General features: G+C 39.3%; 1 protein-coding gene across 18 annotated transcripts in view; it reads right to left on the bottom strand.

Annotated features, from left to right (window-relative positions):
* NRXN3 (neurexin 3) overlaps positions 1-19,201 on the bottom strand; it is a gene marked incomplete at both ends in the record, with an annotated part of 1,611,783 nt that overhangs the window by 337,559 nt on the left and 1,255,023 nt on the right. The gene's annotated exons all lie outside the window — the stretch shown is intronic.

The raw sequence follows: 19,201 nt of genomic DNA, 5'->3' as shown, positions 1-19,201 counted from the left end.
AACTAGACTTATTTGGCCAATTTGCCAACCTTGAAATAAGTAAACTTTACCATAAATAGCACTGTATACACCTGGAATAAGTGTCCAGTGCAAGAATTATAAAAAGAAATTTTACTGTTTTTGAACTGAGGCTTAAACATCGATCTGTCACTTAAACTATTCTATTCTATTTCCATACATGTACAATGATAACGATAGACAACATTTTATAGAGGGCGTATTCTATGCCAGGCACAGTGCTGTGAGTTTTATATATATCATCTCCTCATAATAGTCATCTGGGGGTAGGTCCTACAATCATCTCCATTTTTTAAGGAAACAGGGGCTTGGACATATTGGAAAACTTGCCCCAAGGTGGGCCATAATTTCCCCAAGCAGTCAGACTCTAGAACTTACACTCTTACCAACTATTGGTTTCAGTGCTTGTAAATTAAAATTAAAAAAACGATTTCTTATAGAACTCTTCTTTGAGTGTCACTTTAAAAACTTTTATAAAGTGAAAACATTGGATTAATCAATATTTTTAAAAGTTCTTTACTTTGAGCTGGAAAGGTCATCCAGTTGAGGCAAGAGGTTTGAAATCAGGGAGAAACTAGGATTTGGAGCAGGGCACAAACCACAATCCTTAAGTATAGGTCGATTCGTTATTGGCTTGATCAAGTAGGTAGAACTACTAAATGGGGGCAAGTTTGCAAAGATTAAGGGCGCTCAATATTCAGACTGAGAAAGATGGGAGATACTGTTTGTAATTAATTAGTAAAACAGTTACCTAGTAGGAAGGAAACCTAGGCTGACCAGTTTCAAGCAGCACTATACTTAACAGCAAAGAGTCCACTTCTGGTAACCTGAGATGGCTGGTGATAAAGAAATCACTTGGAGGTCCGATGTTTTTGCACCTTTAAGGCACTTAGAACATGAGGAGAAACAACTCGGAGACTCAAGTGAGCCTGGGGACTAATTTCACTCTTGTGTCCTTTCCTTGCTCTCCTGTGTGCACTGGTGAAAGTGCCAGATCCTGACCTTCATGTAAGGAATGTTCCTGGGCCTCTGTTTATGTCTCCAGAAGCTGTTCAGAATATTTCCCTTGGAGATGGGTTGGGGAGCTAAAGCTTCAGTACAAATTTCACATCACTGTGCAGACTTTTTCACTTGTTGTGTTTCAAATGGAACTGATCAGACTGCCAAGGAAGGGGAAGCAATCAGACAACCCTTTGTGCAGTAGTACTGGGTTAGACTTTTCTGTTGGCTTCTTTTTGTTCTTTTCTTACTTCTTTCTTTCTTTTTAACAGAATAATTAAGAAGCCTTCCAGAACCTAGAACCTGATACTCTTACACCGTTAACATTCTTTTGTGACCAACTCAAGACTGAGCAGATCAGAGGAGTCTTTTGCACTATAGCTGGGGTCTCCATCACTACGGAGTGGAGCATGTGATAGGAACACAGATGAGGCAGGGAGAGTGATGGCCCTGCTGGGGCAGAGAGTTATTTTTAATTACTCTCCTCCCACATGCTACGCAGTCTTGAGATGTAGCTAAGCTGGAACAGTGCTTATTTCCCAAATGGCCTCAGGGATATATTGGCAGGAAACTGTTCTCAGAGGTCCCTCAGAGACTAATGGTAGAATGGTTTAAGCAGAGTCAGTGCATCTGAGAGACACACTTCTGGGTATTTCAGAGATGGAAGTGTCTCTCAATCCCACCCTTCGACTTAGTTCTAGATAGTTATACTGGTCAAAAAAGTCATTTTGCTTATTTCCCAGTCCTAACACTGGCTTCTTCTGGCCACGTCTGCTTTCCTCTCTGGTCTTCAGGCTCTGGTTTAGTGTGAAGAGTGCATGTATTCCTGTCCCACAGGCATGCTGCAGTGGGTCAAGAATAGGGGAGGTGTTTCCCTCTTGAGATCTTTATTGGTAAGTCTTCCCGCACTGTGTCTGATTCGTTATGATGTCCTCTACACATATGATTTTCATGAGCCCATGACCTCCTGCTTTCAGCTATAGTAGACTCCTAAATGTGTATATGTCTTCCTGATCTCTCATCTAAGTGTCTATTTCCAACAGCATAAGGTGTATCTCCACTTGATTTTTCAGCCATCACCTCAAATTCAACTAATTCCAACTATCCCTAACTAGATCCCCTTTCTCAAGAGATCATTTTGACAGTAGTATCATTTAACTTTGATTCCCTTAGGGTGAACCCCATGAAAACACCTTTGGGAAATGGAAAATCAGCTCTTGGTTTGCCATCACTTGTTTTCTATTGGCATGTGTTTGGGTTTGGCCAATGCAACTAGATCTACAGTTCCCAGGGTCGTGTTGTAAGTAGGTGTCCCCTGCACACTCAAAAACAGGTGAAGGCAGGCTGAGATCTACAGCAGAACCCTGAACCGATAGCACGAAAGGGCCTTACCATAGATTTCTTCTTTTATCTTTTTGGAGGCTGTTATTTCGCGGTTTGTTTTCTAAACCATTCCGTTCATTGATTGAATAGCAGAGAGACTCAACCTTTGTCCTTATTTTAATTTTGGACCAACTCTTCAGAGAAGGAATTTAGGCCTCTGAAAATTTACTCTAGCAATCAATGAATCTTATATTCATTAACATTGACTTGGAATAAACCTGCTTAAAAAAAAAATTGTCTCCCCTTTGACTAGAATGGCCAATAATGTATTTCATGAAAAAAATGGGTTATTATTTTATAAAGAAATTGATAGGATTCATCTCTAAAAAGATATTCCCAAATGGCCACAGAACTATAGTTACTGGAGTCATAGGGTGCTGGAAAGTATAAAGACAACAATGACTAGGACAATAGCTATCAGTTATTGAAGGCATGCTAGGGGCCAAGCCCAGTGTTAGATGTTTCGTACACATTATTTTACTAGTTCCTGTTGGTAGGCAAATGAATTAGATATTATGAGTCCCATTTAAGAGATCAAGAAACTGAACTATAGAGAGCCTCAGTGATTTGTTCAAGGTCATCCAGTTCACAAGAGGCAGAGCCCAAAATAAAGCCCAAGTCTGGCTGAATTCAAAACCAGGGCTTTTAAATACTCCCTAAGACACGATGATGGCAAAGGATTTGCTTGCTCCGATACTGTGGTAAAGTATATAGAGAAGTCTCCTAATCAGAATCAAGGTAAATGTGCGTGGACACAGGCATCCCAAAAGAACAGCACAAATCTTGCAGCAGAGAGAGGGGTGGTTAATTTTCTAGTCTATGAAGGTCTATCTTCCTGCCAGCCTGCCTTGTTCTTTAGGGAAAGGAGACCAGGGTGCAATAGTCACTTGGGAGTAGCTTTTTACCCCCAAACAAAGACTTAATTTACAAATATAGTGATGCAAAGTACCCTGAGGCATGTTTTGGGCCTTGACTAAGGCAAGTTCAGTTAAGCTAACTGAAGAATGGCAGGCATTGTGCAGTTAGATAGCACATGGTGAGGCCCCTACATCAGCTGGAAATCTCCATCTCTTTATTTCTTCCCTTCCCTCTTCTTCTTGTCCTCTTCCTGGTATTTCATTAAACAAAGAACAGGTATTTGTATTCAGAGAAATAGTTTGCCTCCGTTTGTTAGACTTTTGAGACTCACCAATTTGTTCATTTGTTTTAATTTACTTTTGATTTTAAAATAATTTTAGACACATAGGCATTGCAAAATAGTACAGAGTTTCTGTGTACCGTTCACCAACTCACTAGTTTTAAGTCATGCCAAATAGACAAGAATCATATGCAATTTAAAGATAGATGGGCTAATCTAAGAATGAATGTCTTGCAAAGAAAAGAAACTGATTCTCCTGAAGTCTGTTCTATTCTTCTCTCCCTGTAGCTCAGTGTCATTTTTTCTTCCAGGTTAGCTTTGCTATTAAAAGTTCAGGACTGTAGGAATGATTATCCTCATATTTTTAGCTGTTCACAGAGCCAGAAAATATCTTCAGAATTCGGTTTTCCTTTTTAGAAATGTGACCCTCTCTATTAGAGCCTTAGTATCTTTCAGTTTGATGCCCTGAACCTTTATATCTATGGGACTGTATCATCCTGGAAGAATTAACCACAGAAAGTCACTACTGGATTTCAAAGACAGGGTGGGAGTAGTAAGGAAAGAATCTTTTTCACAGCTGACATATAAAGAAGCAGCCCAGATTCTCTCAGACTGTCTCCTCTCAGGAGATCCAGCTGGAACGTGATGAAGTTTGGGAATGGAAGAGTGATTGATGCCCTCACCAAAGCAAAGTAAACATGTAGACTGAAGTTTCATACCAGAGCGTTTCCTGAGACTTTCCCCCAGAAGGAATGCTATGGGGTGTCTTAAAGGATAACTGGAACCAGAAAGAAAAATGTCAAACAGAAAGATTAAGAGGAGAAAAAAGTTCAATACCACCTGAGTTTGACAGAGGACTAGAGAAAAAGAAGGCCAGAAAAGACAAAAATTCAAAATGACAGGTTTCCAAATGCCACATAATGACGGCCTTGGGGTACTATGGGAATGAGATTTGTTTGTAACAGGTTCAAGATGGTCTCATCTTATTCTGGATCCAGTTCTAAAGATGATCATGTGAATTAAGGTTGATATTTGTGAAACTTAGCAAATATAGTTGCTAAGCACTTGTTTTGATAGCATTGTTACTACCTCTGGTCCAATAAGAGCCTCTTTTATCTCAAGATCTTTAATAACCTCTACAGTTTTGTGTGAGAGGTATGTTCAGGCAAAGTGGTGGTTCACTGGCTGAGGAAGAAAGACCACTATTTTTTCAGTCCCTTACTGTGGTGAACAGGCTTTCTAGCATTCACTTCTTTTGTATTCTCTTCCTCCCTTGAGTAAAAACAGGACCTATAATTTACTTATAGCCAATATTGCAAAGGTGTTGGGATCATCTTACAGTATATAAGACTGTATCTTGCTAGGAGTCTGTTGCTGGGTTGGAAGAAACAAACCATCATGAATTCTTGGTTCTCTGAAGAACCAAGCTAGCACAGGAAATAAAATTTGCCAACAACCTGGGTGATCTTGGAAGCAGACCTTTCCCCAGTTGAGGCTCCAGATGAGAAGTCAACCCTGACTGACATCTTGATTGCAGCCTTGAGGAGGACTGAGCTGAACTGTGCCCAGATTCTTGCCAACGGAAACTGTGAGATAATAAACATGTATTGTTTTAAGTCACTAAATGGGTGGTAGTTTGTTAGACAGCAATAGAAAATTAATACACATACCAAGAGCTTAATCTGTCCAGACCTCTATACTATATGCTGCAGGGTATAAGAAAGTGATATGAAACATCTGCTCAGAGAACATTTATAATTTTTAAGAAAGACAAAATATAAACAAGAAATGACTTTGAAAACTATGTCAGGTAATATGTAAAAGCAATTAGCTCTTCAGTACAACCATTTCCTCTTCTTCCTGGACAAACCATAGACTACATTTCCCAGCCTCCAGTGAAATTAGTTGTGCCATGTGGCTGAGTTTATCCAGTGGAATATGAATACAAGTTTTAGGTCCAGCCCATAAAATCTTCCCATATGAAAGTATTCATGTTCTCTCCCCTTCCAAAAGCTAGATTTTGACACAAAGAAGCCCTTGGAAGACATGCTGAAGATGACAGCATCTCTGTAATCACTCCTACCTCTTGCCTACCAGAACCACATTGGACTACATATATGAGTGAGATAATTTTTTTTAATGTTTGAGCAATTAACATTTTGGGGGCCTATTTGTTACACCAGAAATAGTCTTCCCTATTTTTCACACCTTCCTTTTAATGTGATTTGATATTTCAAAGTGAATTAAATATTATGAATATAAACAAATCAAAGTGATGATAATTTTACTTTATGCTTTTCAAACTCCAAAGATACAGATATTCCCTACAGGGAAAGAGAGAGGAAAAAAATGGATTATATAACTTCTTGAGAATTCCTGATTTGTAAACCAAATAAACCATCACTTTCAATTTGAAACACTTTATATTTCATCATGAAATGCCCTACATGTGTAACAGTATTTTTTTTAACTCCAGTTTTAGATACAAGAAGGTTAAATGATCTGTGGACACTAAGAAAAGGGCAAAGTTAAGGTTGAAAAATTCCTGTCTCCCAAATCCTACCAATAGTAATATAAAGTAGTGAAGTGATGACTCTGAGGTTGGATTAATCCTGGAAAACTTCTTGGGAGATGTAAATTCATAACCTGGTCTGGAATAGATAAAATTATATGGTTGAATATAAGTAAACTAAGGGCCCCTTTTGGACTGTAAAGGAATGAGCACAGGTCATTCAGAGAATAACAAACAATCTGGCTTGGATGAATGCAATAGATCACATTGAGGGGTAAGGAGTATTGAGATGAAAGAGATCAGTTGCTTAGAGTAGAAGCTTGGTCTTTATTTAATAGGGAAGCCAATTCACAATCTCTCCAGAGAGGTAAAGTAGTAGAAATGTGCCTTGAAACAATAGATTTGGTACCTGGTAGAAGAGTGCATTATAGCAGGACCATACAGAAGATAGATCCACCAGGAGGCTATTGCAGAGTCCAAAACTGAGATGAAAAGATTCCAGATTAGACTAGTATCTATGAAATAGTAATTTCCTATCTACAAAAAGAATGGACTTAGAGAAAAACACGCTAGTGGAAAAGATTGCACTGGACAAAAAAAGTATTACTGTTATTATTATTATTAATAGATTGAATAAAAAGTAGAGAAAAGGGGAACAAAGGAGAAGACAGGCCCCTTGAGAAGTTTCAGGTCCTGAGAAATAGGTAGATTGATTACTTCATCCATTTTTTCAGCCAAAATTACTAAAAAACAGTGTCCTATGTTCCTGTCAGTCTGTGAGACACCGTGAATTCACAGAGGAATAAAACTTTGTTTACCCCTTGAAGATCTCCTAATTGAATGGGCTAGTGGCATGAAGCTGTCACAAGTACTATGGGAAAACAGAAAGTGGAACATCTGACTTTGCTCACAGGAAGGCATAACAGAGACGATGACACTTCTATTAGGCCTAAAAGGACTAGTCTAAATTTTCCAGGTGAAAGGCACTCCTGGCCAAGGAACAGCATGCACAGAGGCAGAGAAGTATGAAAGAGGTTAGCTGGCTTGCCTGGTAATAAGGTCATTGAACACGGAGGTTAGAATGGGTCAGGGAGAATGCAGGGAGAGGAGGCCAGATTGCTGGATTGATTTCAAGAAGCCCTGTAAATCCTATTTATATTGTGCTGATAAGGTTTTAGAATTTACTCCCAAATGGTGTCATCAATTAATTCACAGGCAAATGGGGATACATTACCTTCGGAAACCCATATCCTTACTATGCACATCCAGAAACAAGATACATAAAACAAAAGTCAACTAAGGGGAAAAATTAAACTGGATGTAATAAAACACAGGGAAAAATCAGAGATAAGCAGCCATCAAATATTACAGAAAAATATATGCACTGTCAAGCGGTAACCCAATCATTTAAACTCTGAAGAGCTGAGACTACAAATAAGAAAACTTAACCGAATTGTCCAGCCACCAGAACCCCTAAGTGTCATGTCACTTGGCTGGGTAGTCTCTTTTACCATTGCTGATGGGAAAAGAAGACGGGGGTAGCTCCATCAGCTTACTTAATTGCTCTCACCCGATTCATTCATATGCCACAAGCCAGTCAGTCTGAATTTGGTGACAAAGGAGGAATAGCATGCGAGAGCTTGCAATGAAGAAGTTAAGCAAGAAAAGGTGAACAGGATGGTACAGAGAAGGTATGAAAACCAAGACTGTGATCTTAATGGGGCAGGAAAACAAATATCTAGCCTCTTTTTGAGTAAGATGACAAAGACCAAAATTAAGGAAAAGGAGGCAAACACATCCTCAGGTGTCTTTCAGTTGAGTCTTGATCAAACTAGAAGAGAACTCAGGCCAGCAGCATGGAATATGGAGAAAGCCTAGATTAATGTTAGATACTGATTGTTTCAAAAAACTGCTCCCACTTTCTCTTGCATTTTCCTACTTAAGGACAAAGGGTCTCTTTCTTAGAGCTTTAACTATTCTCAGGTAGCTAAAGAGGAGTGCCAAAGTCCCCCTAAATGCAGAGTAGACTCAGATAAGGCAAAAGATACTTCACTCTGAGGGTCTGTCTTCTCTCAGGACTTATTTGGAAAGAAGAGGACAGCGTGCATAATACTACTTTCTAAGCAGTGATATCATCTTTCCATTTTCGGAGAAAATAGTGGATATTTTGGCTTGGCTTTTCCAAAAGAATTTTAAGATAGGCTGCCTCTAGATAGCTTCTTTTTGTTCTCTCACTTTCAAAGTGTCAGTTCCTTGAGCTGACCAAGCCACAATTGGAGTTGGTGAATGAATACCATTCACTGAATACACAAGAATCAGTCTCTACGGGGAACGACAAAGACAAGTCCTTGCTTTCAAAGACCTCTTTTCTAAGAATCCACAAATAATAGAATCAAATATGTATTTGAAGATTGCCATCTAGTCCTGTGCATTTACAACTTTAGAGAAAAAATAATGTATCAGAATTGGTTTTTCCAAACCAATTCTTAATGCAATTTCAATATACCAACCTGATTAGAGCAGAACAAGGGGAAGTCTGACCCCACCTTCTGTTCTGCTCTCCCTCTCCCACTTCCACCCCCGTCACTGGTGGCCTCCCAGGCACTTCCACTGAATGCAGGGTCTCAGAGAGCACAGTTTTAGAGTCACTAATCTACTCTCATATGCTTTTTCTAAAGAGGAAACTGAGGCTCAGAGAGAAGGATGATTAGTTACAGGGATCAGTAAATGTCATCATAGAGAATATTAGGCCTAGAATCAAGAGATTTAGTCCAAATTCTCCCTCTAATTAACCAGTTGACTTTGGCAAGTCCCTCAATGGCCTCTGTTTCTTTATTTCTATAGCTATCAGGTGGAAATGGATGACCTCCAATCGCCCTTCCAACTGTAATATTTTAGAAGTCTGTTACTTTTTCTCTTAGCTTCTATCAGAGTGGATTTCACCATATGAAACTTTCAAATGCTTAGAATAAAGATTGGCTGAGCATAGTTGGCGAGGCAGCTTTGTTGACAAATGTCATGAGGTCAACATACATTGTCATAACATTGACAAAGAGTAATATGTACTGCTGGCCTCAAACATTCAGACTAATAATAAAACAGAAAGAGATCTTCATCACAAAATATCCCACAAGGATCTCACTGCCTCATAGTAAAGGCAGTGAGCACTGGGCGCGTTCAATGTGGGAGATACTTTAAACATTTTCATTTAAGTTTAACCAAAAAAAGAGATTACCCCAATCAAGAAAGCATCATTCATACACACACACACACACACACTCACACACCTGGAAACATCAGGTATATATATCTATATCTATACCACTATTAACAACAGGTTTCCCAAACTTTGCCTGATGATCAGATCACCTAGACTATTAAATATACAGATCCTTAGGCCTGTTGAAACCTTTGATTCAGTAGGTTTGGAGCATATTTTTATTAAGTACTACAGTTGGTTCTTATGATCAGACAACTATGAGAAACACTGTGTTAGCAGAAACCCTCTCTCTCTCTTACTACTTATGAAAAAAAAAAAAAGACCAGCATAAATCATGTGTCAGTCATGCTACTAATCAAAGCTATAGTGATTGCCAGCAGGTGCAAGAAACTGCCAATGGCTTTGTCTAAGGTATATTACAAGAAGTTCCCTTTGTAAGTGAAGCTCACATGTGGTATATATTTAGTGCTAGGATATGTGTATTTTTAATATCTTCTCTGCCACTTGACTGCATATGATTGACCTCACTGCAACCTACAGAGGAGGAGGATTTAGCAGCAAACCCGTATGACAGGGAAATGGGCCAATTATGCTGAGCCTTGTTGTTCTCTCAGAGAAGCAGATACAGGCAGCATGCTAAGGCACAAAGGGAAGTGGGAGGCATGGGGAGACTGTTGTTAGATGAGAAAGATGAAAGGACAGCAATTATTCTAATCATCTATGGAGAGGGTGCAGAAATGCTTCCTATAATTGCCGAGTGATGCATGAAGTCAATAATTTTAACTGGTCTTAAAAAAATCTTTTTGGAATAGAAATTAATTTTGCTTTTTATCCCTTGGGCTAGTGAAAACTATTCATCACTGCCCCTTACCCAGTAGCCAGCCCAGTCTGTTTAGCCCTCCCTCACTCAAGATGAAGGAGAAGGCCACAGACTACCAGAGGCCCATGTCCAGTTCAAATGGTATTTGTTTTATTTGGATGAATGGTCATTAGTCTCTGTTGATTCCTGTGCTTTTTTCCTACAGATCTAATGTCTGTTAAAATTCAGATTTAGGAAAGCTGACCATAAGAGAAATCCATCTCTGATAACTTGAAGATAAATGCTTATAACCTAACTTTCCAGTTAGTGAAACAGGAGCACCTTTCTTTGCATTCTCAAAACAATGTTCATATAAGTCTAGGCAAGTAACCGCTACTAAAAGACACTTTTTGTATTGCATTAGTTGTTTACTTGATTTTCCCTCCAATACACAGACACACAGACACACACACACAGACACACACACACACACACACATGGCTAAGAAAACTGCCAGAATACCAAATATAGGAGGCCAGTAGAGAAAGTCTTCAATATATAGTAAATAACTAATAAGTGAAGAATGATGAATGAATGAATGAACTAATCAACCAATGGCATTACCTTGTTCCTAGAAGCAAGTTTTCTTTTTGGTATTTGTGTCCAAGATTAGGGATTTGTGTCCAAGACACTAATTTAATGGAAGGCAGATTGTCAGAATTGCACTGGTCATCATCTCTAATCTCTATACATATGCCACAAAAAATTCATTCTTTCAATCCTTTGTTCTTTCACTGAATGACTACTTATTAAGCATCTACTCTGAGCCAGGCACTATTTTGGGCGCTGAGGTCAGAGCAGTGATTTACACTGTACCATTCCATCCCCTCATTTCAGGGCAAGGCAGATATTAAATGTGTGAACATGTGACCTAGATAATTACAGACAATTATAGGAAATAACAAGGAGGCATGGGATAGAATGATTAGCGGGGAAGGGGAGGGGAGCTTTCTAAGTTAGGATGATCAAAAAACATCAGTCTGAGGACGTCTAAGCTGAGATCCAAGTGATGAAAAGAGCCAGCTTTGGTGCTAAGGAGAGAAGTCTTAGGACAAGCCCTACGTTGGAATAAGCCATCTGATTAACAGTCCTGAGTGTGGTGGCTGCAGAGGACAGTGGCAGAGGATAAGGTCTTAGGGAGGTTGAGGGGTCAGATCCTGTAGGATCTTCATGTCCATGGTAATACGTTTAGATTTTAAGGGTAGTACAATACGAAGTTGCATGAGGATTTTAATCAGGGGGAGAAACATTGGCTGATTACATTTAAAATATTATTCTGACTGCTTCGAGAAGAAAAGACTGGCAGGGAGTGGGTGTCAGGCAAGAGTGAAAACAGATACCGGTTAGAAAGTACCTATAAAGATGCAGGTTAGAGAAGGCTCAGGTGGCTACAAGGAGCTTCTGCTAAATGGGAAGCCATGATGGTGGGCAGCAGGGAGAAGTGGTCTGACTTGGGATATATTCTGGAAGTAGATTCAATAGGATTTCTGATGGAATTGACATTGGCCTTAGGAAAGGGAGGTATGAATCCTAAGTTTTTGGCTTGCACGACCGGGTGCATGTTGGATTTACTGAGATGTGGGTCACTGTGTAAAGAGCAGGGTGAGAATCAAGAGTTCTATTTTGGACTTGATGCTTTTCAGTTGCCTCCTGGGGATCCCAGGGGAAGCTGTTTACACAGATAGTTCCATATATCAATCTCCCACTCAGGTGAGCAGTCAGGGCTGCAATCAAAGCCTGGAGGAAGCAGGAAAGGAAGGATCATTTTACAGGGAAAACTTTTCCAAGGAACTCTCAATAATAGCATCTCACTCTATATAAAAACCTAATATAAAGTAATAACATAGTCAGTAAGTTTCTAAGATGAGTTAGTGATGAATTGTTTCACTTTAGTCAATTTTTCACCTTTCCCTGATTAGAAAAGTAACATATATTCATGATAGAAAACTTGGTAAATGAATTCTTTTCTTTTTAAGTCATAATTGCAACACTCAGATATAACCATTTTAACATTTTGACATGCTTTCTCCCTGTCTTTTAATTTGTTAAATCAAACAATATATATATTGAACCTCTATGTATCAGGCACTATTCTAGGAATTGTGAATTCAGTGAAAAACAATACAAAGAAGTCACTGACTTCTTAGAACGTATATTCTAGGGTGGAGAGGCAAATAAGCAAACAAAAGCAAGTAAACGTAGTATATCAGATGATGTTAAAATCTCTGGAGGAAAGTAAGGCAAGGTAAGGGGGTAGGGATTCCAGGAAGGTGGGGGAAGAAGGGCTGCTAAAACTGGATGGGTTAGGGAAGTCTTCATTAATAAGGTAACATTTGGGCAGAAGTGGGAAAGGATTGAGTGAAGGATCCATGAGAGGGTATGTGGAAGGGGATGTCCAGGGCAAGGTAACAAGGGCAAAGACCCTGCGGAAGGGACCAGGTTGACCTGCTAGAAGAATGGCAGAGGCCAGTATGGCTGGAATAGAGTGAACAAGGGAGTTAAGATAATATTATCATAGTCTGACCTCATGACCTCCAGAAGCATAGGCAAACATGGTTAATTATCCTTCTTCTTGGCCTGAAACATTCCATTTAAAGTTAACTATATTGAAACCTTTCTCTGGAATACCAAGATCAGACTGAAGGGCCCAAATTCTGGAATCAGACCACGTAAGTTTAAGCCCTGCTCTGCCACTTACCACATGCATGACCTCGGACCAATTCCTTAACCCTCCTCTGCCTTCCTTCTCACCTATGGTATAGTCCCTCCTTCAAGCGGTTATGGTGGTAAGTAGGTAAATGAATTAATGCAGGCAGAGTGTTTAGAACTGTGTCCGGCACCTAGCCAGGGCCCAGTAAATATCAGCTGCTATGATTATGGCCATGTTAGTATCGTTAAAATCCCCTCCCCCTCACTGGGCTGTGACTCCTTGAGGGTTTCTCTACTTCTGGGTCTCCAGGACCTCACCCAGGGCCTGCCATCGGTTTGGTGCTTAAGAAACGTTGGTTGAATCATCTGAATTCTACTTGGAGCCACACAGTCAATCCAGTAAACAAATTTACTCATACACTTTTAGTCCCAGTTTTAACTCATTTGAAAATCAACATTTGGCTCAAGGAACACTGCTCATTAGGCCCATCAATCTAAACACAATGTAATTAGAGCCAAGGCTGTTTGATCCAGTGTTCTGTAACTGGAGCTTCCTATTCACCAGCACTTTCCCGAATTCCCACAATGATCACCGTGTTCCTAATGACAGGCCTGAGGCAATGCAACATCCTTCTGAATAACCAAGAACGATTACTGTGTTCTATCTTGGTCTGTGAAAATCCAGAATCCCTGGTTGTTATCCAATCCGGAAGCTCTTTCACCAGAGATCAGATTTTTAGAGTACTCCACATTTTGACCAGATTAGATAGCTGTTTATTGTACTAGAAACTGGGTGAGCAGACTAGCCTGTGTTTATGTGTGTGTGATATATAATCAGGTCATAACCTGGTTTTTATGGGGAATAATTATCTGATTCTTTCCTTTCCTTTTCTTTTTTCAGTAGAAAACTCTGGAAATTAGTGTCTAGCAAAAAAAGCACTCCTCCTTCCAGATCACTGGATCATGGGGATGGTTTCAAGGTAACAAAACCCCAGCACTGCTCAATGCTTTCCCTCAAGCATTTTAAATTTCAATTTACAGTTAATCCCTTTCATTTTAGTATTTGACTAATTGATGGAGATGATGTCTTTTAAAGATAAAATGACTACTATCAACCCTCATTACTGTGTGGGATGGAATAACACTATCATTGTACAGGTCTTTATTAAATTATCTTAATTATCAAAAATACTGTTATTTAAATAGATAAGTTTTTGAAAAAGTACTCTGAATTACAATCTGTGCAACTTTGGGCAATTTTTTTTTTTTTTTTTTGTGGTATGCGGGCCTCTCACTGTTGTGGCCTCTCCCATTGCGGAGCACAGGCTCCGGACGCGCAAGCTCAGCGGCCACGGCTCACGGGCCCAGCCGCTCTGGGACATGTGGGATCCTCCCGGACCGGGGCACGAACCCACGTCCCCTGCATCGGCAGGTGGACTCTCAACCACTGCGCCACCAGGCAAGCCCTGGGCAATTTTTGTTTCTACTAGGTGCTTCAGTTTTCTCATCTGTAAAACAGTACTAATACTCAGTCCTACTTCACAGGGTTCTAAGGATTAACTGTAAAATGCTTAGAACAGTGTCTGGTATATAATAACCACTCAATGAATGTCAGCTATTCTTCATACAATTTGCCCCTTGATATACATACTTGAGAGGAGTGCTGGGTCTTTTGAGGGTTCCTTATGTTTATTATTAATTATAATAATTCTAGATAGCTAGAAGGGGTGGAGTTTCTATTTAGAAAAAAAAAAAACACACACACACACGCACAAGAAAAATCCCCAGCTGCAGCTGCCCCATCTGCCTGCTCCTGCATTGAAAGCCTTACTTTAATTCTGCCTCAGCATACCATCTTTGTTTGTAAGGGATAAGTGAAGTTAAGTGCCCATTCTATTCCTTTTCAACATATTTCCCTTTGAAGGGGTGGTAGTTTGTCTTTTTCTATAGTGGGAGAAATCTCAGTTGCTTGGTAACAAAGCAGAAAATCAATGGCAAGTCTGGCCTTGGCAGCCCCAATATGCTCCACACCCTGGCCCTCTGTTCTCAAGAATGTTCCTCGGCCACTGAGTCAGCTTGCAGATTCTCAGAGCACTAGGCCCGAGATGGCAGTATGCCACTTAGAGAAAAAGCAAGGCACAGCTTCTTCTAAAAGTTCTTTTGTGGCCATAACTGAAATAAACAATGGTGACATGGAAAGGAGAAGTTTAGATTAACACTTAACTCACCAAGTCCCCAAGCCCACCTTGTCCCCTTATCTCTGTCCTCTGTATCAACAGAAGTGCCTGGAACATTTCCCAGTGAGACTATAAAGAGGTAACACCTGTATTGTTCTCTTTTCCAGGTAGCTTTGTCTTTCATACCTATACTATTTGGTCCAGCAGAGGGACAAATATACCTGAACTACCCAATGCTTATGACCAACACAAAGCACTCCCATAAACCCACACAGCTTCTGCCACTGTCAGGACCAGACTATGTGGTGAGGCCCCCCAGGGCTCTTCTGTTCTGACCTCACCCCACCCCTCTCCCCTCCCCCCTCCAAATTCTACATATCATTATTGCTCAGGTTTGCATTTTACACTTTATAAGCCCTTTCCCATGCCTTATCTCATCTGATCCTTAAAGTAACTCCTTGATAAACATAGAAATGTATTATTATCTCTGTATTACAGAATACAAAGAACCTTCCCTAGAAAGTATGGAGCCAAGATGTTAGGCATTCTGATGCAGAATCTAGGAATCATTCTACTACCCTGTGCTGATTTTCTTTACTCACTTTCTTATGGTCAATAATAACTATAATAAGAGCTAATATATAGCACTTACCACGTGTCAATTAACTGTTCTAAGTGCCTTTTGTACATTTATTCATTTTAATCTGCTATGGCCCTCATCTTATAAATGCAAAAACTGAGGTATGGAGAGATTAAGTGACTTGCTTAATGTCATACAACTAGAGTGAGGATTCAAATCTAGCCAGTCAAGCTCTTGGGTTTGTGTTCTAAACAACCATTCTATACAATGTCCTAATGATTAAAGAAAGGGTAGTTTGGTGAAGCTAGAAGAGTGCTTTTGTATCCTCTGTGGATCTGATTGTGATACACATCTCCAACATATGGCCATGTTAATGCATTTACAGTCATGTGCAATGGCAAAATATTCAATGCATAAGTTAGAATTAACAGCCAAGGAAATAACTGATGCCTAAGTTCAGTAGAGAAAGAAAAGGTAGGAAGGATGGTATTAATCTAACAAATATACTTTTAGACAATTTTTTCAATTAAGAAGTATTTATGGACTGTCACAGATTGGAAAAAACTAAGGAGAGAAGAAGAACAAAGAAATGTGGTATCCTAGATTGGATCCTGGAACGTAAAAAGAACATTGGTTGGTAATTTCTTAGTTTCGATAAAGGTATCCTGGTTGTCAACATTAGGGGAAGCTGGGTGAAGGGTATAAAGGAACTTTGTACAAAATCTTTGCAACTTTTCTGTAAATCTAAACTTATTTCAAAATAAAAATTCTTAAGAAATTATTTGTAGGTGAAGTGTATTTCAGTCTGTCCTTCCCCAAAGTAACAACCTCAATTCCTGATTTTGCTAAATATTTGACTCTTTTCTATCTATTTCTTTCAAAGATTAGTCTTATTGGTCCCTTTCATAAAAGATCGATCTTAATGATGTTCTCTGACTTTCCTCTGACCTAGGAAAGATGCCTTTAGAGGATGATCACGTTTGGGGAAACTGAAACTCACTTCTCCCCTCAGTTGCTCTCTAGATATAACCAGTTTTCAAGTCTCTGGGAGATTATTTGAAATTTTGACAGAATAGGAATATTCTCCCCAGAGTTCCTGACCCCTAAATGTAACCATTTCTCAGATGAAACAGGAGGTTAATGCAAATGGGCAAATCCATTAGAGGAAGAGAGTGATTATTCATTTTTTATGTCAGGACACATATCTCTTGATGTTGTAGAAACAGGATTTAGTATTGTTTTTTTTTTTTTTTTTTTTTCTTTTTGCAGTATGCGGGCCTCTCACTGTTGTGGCCTCTCCCGTTGCGGAGCACAGGCTCCGGATGCGCAGGCCCAGCGGCCATGGCTCACGGGCCCAGCCGCTCCGCGGCATATGGGATCCTCCCAGACCGGGGCACGAACCCGTATCCCCTGCATCGGCAGGCGGACTCTCAACCACTGCGCCACCAGGGAGGCCCAGTATTGTTTTAATGATCTATATTTTTAGGTAACTCATTTCAGGCTCAAATCTCAAAACAAAAACAAAACAAAACTAGTACAATTAGTGTCATGCATCAAGAATACATTTGACACATACTTGTTAAGTTTGCAATTAGATTACACTTTCAGTACATTCATTCAAGAAACATTTATTGAGAACCTACTGTATGTACAAGGATGGATAGGACTAGGACCCTGTCTTTGAGGAGCATGCAGTACAGTAGAAGGAATTGGGTAGGAAAGCAAATTATGACACTTAGACACTGTCTCTAGCATGACCAGCTTTTATCATTCAATATAAAGCAGAAATTTTCTTTTTTAACTAATAGAGAACCTTGTGAAAAATTCTGTTCAAACACAATACTAACACTCACATTATAATTTCAAACTTAGTAATGATATATTCTGTCTAGCCAAATTCCATTAGAGATTTAAAGGAAGGAAGAGGATCTGAGTTTATTACCTAAACCATTTTCCAATGTATTATTGATGGACAGGGAAGGCACTTTAGAGTCCAAGAGAGCAAGATAGATCATAGTTGGAGTAAAATCCACACTTCTATCCCATGATGGAATGTATTTCAGGCTTCATTTGTAAATTAGCTTTAGGACAACTTAAATTCCTATTTTATTCTAAATATTTGACTCTCTTCTATCCATACCACTCTGCTGGAAGAAATACCTCATTTGCTCAAATGTTTTTGGATGCTTGCCTAATAGAAGATTTCAGCATGCATCTCTCAAGGAGACATTGTCACTACAGTCACTCTGTTCACTTCTGTAGACAATGTTCTGGGCTAAAGCCCTTCTGTAAATCTCGAAATCCATTCTGACTATACAGCTTTCAAGCTTTCAGATTCTATTCTCTTGCCTTGAATTGTCTGTTGTACTCATTAATTACTTTTTTGAGACAGAAAAAAAAAAGAAATCTCTCTCAATTTCCCTAAAGCCTAGGATTCACCAAGAAAAGCAATTATCTTTTTGTATCGTATTGATCTGTCTGAACATTGTCTCCCAGTGGATCATCCATTTAGTTCTGGAATTTAAAGATCCTTACAATGCCAACCTCCGAGTCACCACATGAATTACTGTCCACTCCTGATCTACTGGCACCCACCACTGGTCAAGTTCACTATCACATTGAGTTGTCTCACATTGGCATTTCACTTGGGAAGGGAAATACTTTGGTGTTTGTGTTGTGCACATGTTTGACATTTCTTCACTTAGCACCATTTAAGACCCAAAACACTTACTAGCCAACAAATCTTCAAAATTGAAAGTATACTCTTTGGGAGGAAACACATGAGATTATTCAGTGATGCCTGGTAGAATTTACTATTCCATAGTACTTCCCATGTATGACTGATAAAAATGTGTCGGCAGTAGCTGAACACAGAAAGCCAGACATAATCTTATAAAACTTTACATAATTCACTACACCAATAAGATTCTTTGAAAGTTTCATTGGTAAATATATTCTAGAAAATGACAGATTAGCATTAAAGCTGAATATCTTGCAAAATCACTGAAAAGAGCGTCAGCATTGGAGAATGAGGACCTACTGACAAATTCAAATTTTTTTTCTTGATTTACTGAGGCATAAAATTACATTTAGGGTGATTTTTCTAGCTGACTAACTATTTTTCTCAATGTTAATATTAACTCAATATTAACATTAAACTGCAATTTTAATTGATTCTTTTAGAACTCAGGTACAGAGGAACTTAGGAGCTTATAATTCTGGATACTCTTTCTAGTCGGATAAGCCAGTTTAAAAAGAGCAGAAAAGTGGTGCCTTCCTGATGTGGGCTCTGTAGCTCAGTAGGTACACTAACAAGTTCCAGGAATTCATCTATGAGAAGACAGGGAGAGGCTCACTCATCACTGATCTGGGTCACAGTTATTATGGTCTATAATTGCCAGTGGGTTATGTCTGCCAGACGATTGATTGTGTCCAGAAATAGAGACATCCATAATCTTAAAATGATATCAAAATGGTAAAATTTTGTCAGAAGTAATATTTGAACACAATGAGTGTTTCTTCTTAGTGCTCACATAAACTCCCTAACTGAATTTACCATTAGGAGAAAAGAGATTACCCTGACTCTAAATGACCTATTCTGCAGAAAATTTTGCCACTTGTCTATCATGCTAATCGGCATTTGGAGATAGATTCATGCCCCTCCCC

This window comes from Mesoplodon bidens (genome assembly GCF_964165515.1).
Source record: "Mesoplodon bidens genome assembly, chromosome: 3".
NCBI lineage: Eukaryota > Metazoa > Chordata > Mammalia > Artiodactyla > Ziphiidae > Mesoplodon > Mesoplodon bidens.
This window is presented reverse-complemented; position numbering and strand designations above follow the sequence as displayed.